The sequence below is a fragment of the Coffea arabica genome, chromosome 10c, assembly GCF_036785885.1.
Source record: "Coffea arabica cultivar ET-39 chromosome 10c, Coffea Arabica ET-39 HiFi, whole genome shotgun sequence".
Lineage (NCBI taxonomy): Eukaryota > Viridiplantae > Streptophyta > Magnoliopsida > Gentianales > Rubiaceae > Coffea > Coffea arabica.
The window spans coordinates 31,148,068-31,156,456 of NC_092329.1; positions in this window are offsets into that span (position 1 = coordinate 31,148,068).

Sequence of the window (8,389 nt, forward strand, 5' to 3'; positions counted from 1 at the left end):
TCTGAACAATGACATGGTGGATGGACTATGCGAGCAATTCAAGATCAGACACCGCAATTCTGCTATTTATAGGCCTCAGATGAATGGAGCCGTAGAAGCTGCAAACAAAAATCTGAAGAAGATTATCCGCAAAATGACAGAAAGGCACCGCGATTGGCATGAAAAGTTGCCCTATGCATTAATTGCGTATCGGACTTCTATCCGAACATCAACTGGGGCAACGCCGTATTCACTCATGTATGGAATGGAAGCTGTATTACCAGCTGAGGTTGAAATTCCGTCGCTACGAATCCTTATGGAAGCTAAATTGGAGGAGGCCGATTGGATCAAGCAGCGTCATGAGCAATTGACTTTGATAGATGAGAAGCGATTCAATGCTATCTGTCATGGTCAGTGCTATCAGAAACGTGTGGCCCGGGCTTACAACAAAAAGGTCCATCAGCAGACATTTGAAGAAGGTGATAAGATACTGAAGCGGATTCTGTCAATGCAAGATGAAACTAAAGGCAAATTTGCTCCAAATTGGCAAGGGCCGTTCATTGTCCAAAAGGTATTACCTGGCGGAGCGCTTATCTTGGCGGAAATGGATGGACGGGCATTCCCTCAACCCATCAACTCAGATATGTGCAAAAAGTTTTTCATTTGATCATGCAAATTTTCTTTAGAAATTCGTGCAAATGGCGAAATGCAAGTCAGGCCATCTTCTTTTACACTAAAAAATATTTTATCTCTACTTGTCCCCTTTGAGCCATCAGAATTGACAAATTTTGTTTGATAACCCTTGAGAATGGCAAACCCCACACTGGGGCAAATTTATTTCGAAAAAAAAAAGAAGAAGAAAGAAGAGAAAAAACCTTTACACTGGGGCAAATTCAGTTTTTCAAAGAAAAATGTAAAAGTGAGGAAAATGCAATGAAAAATGCAAAGAGAGAAAAGCTGATCAAACTGGGGCAAATTTTCCTCAGTTTTGGAGTTGTTTTCAAAGAGTGCAATCTTAAGTTATTTCACCTCTTATATTAAAATTTGCTTTCAAGCCTTCAACCTTTTTCAAAGCACCCCACCGGACCTCATTACAAAGCCCAAAGTCCTGGCTTTCGTCACTTGCTGCATTTCTATTAGAAAATTTGTTAATCAACTGGCAGGTGATGTCTGTAATGTCTTCGCCTAATCTTATAAGGGAAGTACATTTTACTGATGCCAAAAATCTTTAACTCATGTTTCTGAGTCGATCATGGTCGAGATATTTCATGTTGCTTTAGGTGAAAACCCGAAAGGGCGCCTCGAAAAAGAAAAGAAAGAGAAAAAGAAAAGAAAGAAAAAAAAGAAAAGAAAGAAAGAAAAAAAAAAGAAAAAAGAAAAAACAACAAAAGCAAAAATAAAAGGGTGGGGGCAACCTTGGTGAAAACCCGAAAGGGCGCCAAGGTAGGTTTGCACAATAGTCAAGCTCGAGAAGGAACAGCTGGTGACCTGGTTCATTGAGGGTTTTCCTCATATTTGTGAAACTTCTGCCAGTATCGGATTTCGAAGCGAAAATATCCGAAGTCTTGAATATGATATTCATTGGCTAAACTTGTATTTTCTGTATAAACACCTTTTTTTTAAAAATGTAAATCTCCTGGTTTCTTTAATTCACTTGCATTCTACTATCTATGGTTGTCTGCATTCTTTTGCATATTCATCTTTGCCTGACATAGGAAATAATCTTGCATATACATTGATTGTTATGTGATAAATTTTCACGCATCATTCTTTCACCATTGAATTCAAATGAATGATAAACTCTAAGGTTTGGGCAAAGATAAGGGATTCAATCATCAGCTACAGAGAGTAACATGCAACAAAGCTACCACCTGGATTGGATGACGTGGTAAATCCGTATTTTATCAGTCTCAGAATCTGAAAGGTTTCAAGTTCGACTAAGGCAAACGTCGCAAAGCAGAAGTAAAAGCATCACAAGACTCATGTTTACACGATTCTCAAGGCAAACCGGATCAAATAATGGTGGCAAGTCCATTATTTCTTCTTTTCTTGCAGGAATGTTGCATTTACAAGCAAAAGCAGCCACTCTCTCTTTGGCGCCTAAATCAATGACAGACAAAGCTTCCCAGCAGGCAAAAATCGATGTTATTTGCAAAATTCGATCACAAGAAACAACATCAGCTCTCGCTTCAATCACAAAGATCCAAATTTCCTTCTTGGTGTAAAAGTTGAACTATTCTCAGAAAAAAAGAAGAAAAAAAAAAAACTCTCTCAATTCATTGTTTAAACTTTCCCAAGTGAAGTTTTTTTTTAAAATTCTGTTCGGGTCAGTCCCGTTTAAATTCTGTTCGGGTCAGTCCCGTTTAAATTCTTGTTCGGGTCAGTCCCGTTTAAATTCTGTTCGGGTCAGTCCCGTTTAAATTCTGCTCGGGTCAGTCCCGTTTAAATTCTGTTCGGGTCAGTCCCGTTTAAATTCCTGTTCGGGTCAGTCCCGTTTAATTTCTGTTCGGGTCAGTCCCGTTTAAATTCTGTTCGGGTCAGTCCCGTTTAAATTCTGTTCGGGTCAGTCCCGTTTAAATTCTTGTTCGGGTCAGTCCCGTTTAAATGCTGTTCGGGTCAGTCCCGTTTAATTTCTGTTCGGGTCAGTCCCGTTTAATTTCTGTTCGGGTCAGTCCCGTTTAAATTCTGTTCGGGTCAGTCCCGTTTTAATTTCTGTTCGGGTCAGTCCCGTTTAATTTCTGTTTGGGTCAGTCCCATTTTTTAGAATTCTAGTTCGTTGAGATCATTTTGCCGCCAAGTAACACAGGTAAGTTTTTGGTGTCTACTTCTTTGTCTCAAGTTTTTTCAAAACTCAGACAAAGAGGGGCAAACTGTAGACACCAAATTTTTGAATTAATTTTGTATGTTTGGTTTTAGTGATAATTGGTTGATTTTTGTTTAGACGGTTTTGCATTTTAGTTCATTTTCGTTTGTCTAGCTTTTTTAGGTTTTATTTTATTTTTATTCCCTTTTTAGTTTTTAGTTGTTTTTGTAGTTTTAATTTATAAGTTTTAGCGTAGATTTTTTTTAGAGAAAAAAAAAGAGAGAAAAGTGAAAATAGAAAAAAGAGGGGGAAAAAGAAAAGGGAAAAATGGTTTAATGCATACTGGCTTATTTTTTGGAAAAAAAAAGTGAAAAAAAGTGAAAATTATTCACTTTTTGATACATTTTAATTGTTTTTCAAAGAAAAGAGGAAAAATATATATTATTTCAGGTTACAAGCATTTGTGTTTTTGATTGCATTTTATTGTTATTTCTTTATTGTTATTTTTATTTAAGTAAAGAGAAGAAAAAAAAAGAAAAAAAAGAAAATGGAATGAAAAATGGAAGTTGTAATTTGCTATTCAATATCAATTTCTGTTATTATAAAATTTTGTTATTATCATTTATTTCATTTTTATTGTTATTAATTTCTGTTTTAATTCCGTTTGCAAAGAAACCTGGGGGCGGCTCCTGAAGCTGCAAATACAGAAGGATTGCTGGGGTTTTAGGGTTGATGGGCTCTCACATATAAAAAAAAAAGAAAGACAGCCGCAGAGAGGAGGACTACGAAAGGGAGACGGGAGAGAAAGGGAGTGAACGGCAAAAGAAAAAGACAAGAGAGAAAGGGGGGAGAGTGAACGGCTAAGGAAAATTGAGAAGGGAGAAAGAGAGAGCAAACGAGAGGGGCTGAGAAAAGGAAAGGGGATAGAGAGAAACACAGAAAAGAGGAAGTTTTGGAGAGGAGAGTAGCGGCGCACAAAAAATCAGACGGCTGAAACGAGAGAACAAGATAGAGAGAGCTAAGGAGTGACGGCTGAAAAGGGGAGAGGGCTGAGAGAGGAGGAAACGGAAAGCTACGTTCAGGGAAAAAGGAGCGGCTGAGAAACAAAGGGTCAGCCAAGGAGAGTTCTTACTTCATCTTCCAACAGTCTCAGACAACGTTTCACGCCTTCTCACGCTGGGTCAATCTTCCAGAGGTAATGACAACTCTCTGTCTTAGCCAGTTTGATATTCTCCATGAAATTGCTTTGGATTAATACATGATCTTCGGATGGAACTTTTATTTCTCTTTCTAGGCTTCCGAATAGTTTACAGAGGGTTGTTATGTCTGTTCTTTGTTGCTCATCAGCCGACTCCCTCTGTTGCATTCTCAGCAGTCAAAAAAAAAATATGTGATTAAGTTTGGTTTTTCTAATGTTTCGTTGGTCGCTGCTATTCCTGCTTTTGTTGTTTGTTTGGATGTCCGGTTTTAGTGTTAGATGAAGCAAGTTACGAGTTTTGACTGGGATTTGGTTTGCACGGTTATACGTTTGACAAAGAACCCAGAAAATTTGTCGAAAGTTTTGGATGCTTAGGATGATTGGATTTCTGTGTTCCCTTGTTTGTCATTTTCTTGTGATGGCCTAGTCCTGTACCTCATGCTTTAAGGTCTTTTCTTGTTGCATAAAAATGGTCAAGTCCATATTTGCTGGAGCCATTTCTTGTCCAAATCATGTTCGGTTTGCAGTTCATGGGGTCTGCAGCCCTTATAATTGTTACACAGCAGCTCACAAGCTTCATTTTTTTATGGTTGCATTGAAGTATATCATTTTGGGTTATGACTGTTTCATCATGTTGGCTTCCCGTTCTCTCAAATATATGAAGAAAATAGCTGTTTGTCTTTTCATTTTTGTTCACTTGTCATTTCATCCAGTAGTGCTGTGCATGCCCTTTAGTTAAAATTTTCCAGCTTTTTCCAGTTTCCCAGCCTTGCATTTACGCCCCATTTGTAAATTTAGAACTGGGGTTATGTTCAAGCTTTGGTTTGTTTGATCTTCTATTTTGCCGGCTGTATAACCTGCGGCATATGTGATATGACAGCAGACAGCAACATAGCATTTGGTCAAAGTTAAAGGATTAGATGCTGCCGTTCACCACAAACTCTCATGCTCTAGTTCTAGCTCTCCCTTTTGAGTGTTTTGAACCTTTTTTATTGGGAATTCCTGAACATAAGCTTTTAGTTACCTTCATTTGTAAAGCCGAAAGGGGTTGAATGAAATTGTTGCAAATATTTTTGTTGTTTTGCTGCATTTCATGTTGCACTGGTGTCATTTTTTTTTCCCCTCTCCCCTGTGTTCCAAAGTCCAGCATACGGATAAGGTTCTGGTTTGGGGTCTTGGTATTTGTTGCATAAGTTTGCTAAAAGCTAGAGGCACCAGAAATTGCAGACGCTTCATCAGTTGCATGTCTACATTTCTGCCTAGCTCCTTTAGCTAATATTTGTTTGCATTAAACTTCAGCTTTTGATTGAAGTTTGATTAATCATGTCAATTTCCAGCTTTTGTCTTGTGCGAATTACATTCAGTTTGGGCTGTCAAATGTGTAGAGTTTGTTTGAGTTCTCACACACGAATATATCTATGCTGAATTTTTTTTTAAAAAAAAAAAGCTGCTGCACTTTGTTTTTCTAGCAGTCACCAAACTAGATTTTGCTTGTTTGAGCAAGTTAAATGGTTTATGTCTTGGGGTATACTAGTGGATAACATGCGATATTTGCCTCATTATGTTTTGATTTGAGCTCATGGATGGTCTGTACAAAGAGTAAGCCACAAATTTGCAGCAGATTATAAGAAAGTCTTTTTTTCATTTTTCTTCGCATGAGAGGCTGCCAGAATTTGTATTTGGAGTTGTTGGCCTGTTGAGTTATGCTTGTCTTTGGTTTAATGTTGAAGCTTGGATCGATTGGCTGAATTTTTGATTGTGCTAGGAGTGCATTTGAGCAATTCGGTAATGCAGCAATTCACCAAAACTGGTTTAGTTGTCTACCTTGCTAGTTTTCGGTTTTTGCAGCATGAAATAGGAAGAACAAGCCAAAGTTGCTGGATTTTGTTTTAGCATTTGAATATTCTTGTTTTCTGGATTTTTGCGTTCCGAAGAGGGGGAAGAATGTTTGATCTCCTTACAAGTTTTTTTTGTTTGTTGGATTGTGTTTGCATGGTAGAATGGAAAGAAGCCACGGCTGGAAATGAAATTTGTTGCAGAGAAAGTTTCTTCTACGTGATTGCATGGCTTTTGCATGAAAATGACTTTCAAAAATCGCACTCCAACCCCTTGGCTTCCATCTAATGCTCCCATGGCCCAATTAATTGGAAAACTTAATTAATTTTGTCCTCCTAACATGCCATTTCCTCTTTAATACATCTTGATTTGTTTTGGGTAGATACTTAAGGGGTTGTAGAATGAATTTGAAGGGTCTAATAATTTCTTTGGCATTTGGTTGTTTAGCTACTAGTAAATTGCTCCTCGTTTACCATTTTGTGAATTTTCTAGTTTGATTTGGTAAGTTTCACCTTAGATTCTTAATTTTATTTTATGTTTTTTAGTCCTTTAGTGTTTATAATAGTAATAAATTGGCCCTTTAGACCTCTTTAATTTTTTCAATTGGGTCCTTGTTTGCCTTAATTGGTTAAGTACGAGTAGTTTACTTTCCTTGGAATGCTTAGAGTGATTCAATTTGACGTTTGTTTCCATTTTCTCTGATTTATTCAATAATTTAAGTGGTACCTTGACCTTTTTATTATTTTGGAGGGTAAATTAGTAACTTCACTACGTTAGGGCGTCGATTCAAGGGAGGTACATTCTACCCCTTATATTTGCACTTCATTTGACCCTACGTGCTCCTACGTGTTATGTGAATATGCCTGTCTACTTCGCTTTTCTTGCCTTCCCTTAATTCCTTGCATTTATTTCATCTACTTTTACTTTTATTTAAATTATTCATAATGGGGTATGTGTACACCTCTTGGCTTGTAATAGATAGGGCTGTGGCGAGCAATTTGGTCCATTTTTTCCCTTCCCCTTTTGTTTTATTTAGTGAATGTAATAGGTTCATTGGATTGGTTGCATGCCTACGTGTTAAATGTTTAACCGCTTTATTAGGGTCTTGCATCTAGTCGAGCATGCTAAATGTTACGTGCTACATGTTTATGAGTATTTGGTATGTCTACTTGCTTTCCATAGTGTCGATGAATGGAATGGATGAATGTACGTCACCACACTAGTCCAACGCTAGTTGTGGCTTCTTTTATCGTTTCCGCTAGTCCAACGCTAGTCGGAATTCATAGAATGGGCTAGTCCAACGCTAGACCCTTAGGGATTTTCCCTCGTTAGTACATCATTTGTTTGTTCACCACATATCACGCATTTTCCTAGTTTTATCATTTGGCATGATCCTCAAACCCCTTCCCCTTCACTTTAGGACTTGCATCTCATGCTAGTTAGGGTTCATTTGCGTGAAAATCCCCTTCCGATAAGGAAAACGAGCGAGTGTGGCTACTTGATAGCCTTAGCACGCTAGTTTTGCCTTCTAATCAAAGGGAAAATAGAAGTCGAAAAGTTAGGAGTCAACCCCCGTACCCGACTTGTTGCATTCCCCTAGGGTCATACTTTCATTTTTATCACATCCATACACTTTTAACCACAATTTTACACATTTCTCAAACCATACCTTTTTACTACATTTTACCTATCACTTGCTTATTTTCACTTCATAAATGAAATTTCACTTTACCTTATATATCTATTATTCTATTTTCACACACTTGCACACAAAAAACCCTTGAATTTTATACAATTACACACATGCACCTTTTTATACATTCGCACACTTGCACTTATATTTCTTGCATCTTTCATGCACTTTCACACTTGCACACTTGAATTTGAACTCTCATTTGCATTAATCGACCTCTATGAGGTTTTCCTTTATTGGCCGCCACAATTCATGTGGTTTGGGACCAAAAGTCTCACGAGAGACATCGTAGAATTTAGGATTGCATTTTCCTTTCCGTTTTGCATTCATATAGTCATATCCAACGTGCAATACATACATTGGGTAGAAAATTAGGAAAGGTAAGGTTAAGTCGCGCAACTAGCCTTGGCTAGGTCAAAGGGGTGCCTTGGATTCTATCATTGCCTTCCCCTTTGTCAAACGTGACTCCCGAACCTTTTTCTTTGGCTTACGTGGACTAGGAGTCGTTTTTAAAAGGGTTTTACTACTTTGTCTTTAAAAAATTATTTTTTAGGTGACTTGGTACACCTTAATCATTACCAAGTGGTGACTCCAATTTCTCATTCAAAAACCCTTTTAAAAACTATTTTTTTTGGGTCAAATCGTCGCTTTTTCCCAAGTCCCATTGAGACCCATGTCTTTTCAACTCACAAAAATCATTCTCCAATCACAATTGAATCAAAAACATTTTTCTCAAGCCATTTATTTTTATTTATCAAAAAATGGGGGCGCGACAACGGTTTGCCAAATCAAAAGAGAAAACGCCCCAAAAGTACACTTAGGGTTTTAATACATGAGCTATACAAAAGATATGTTCAACTAGCTCAATTTGGCAGCCATT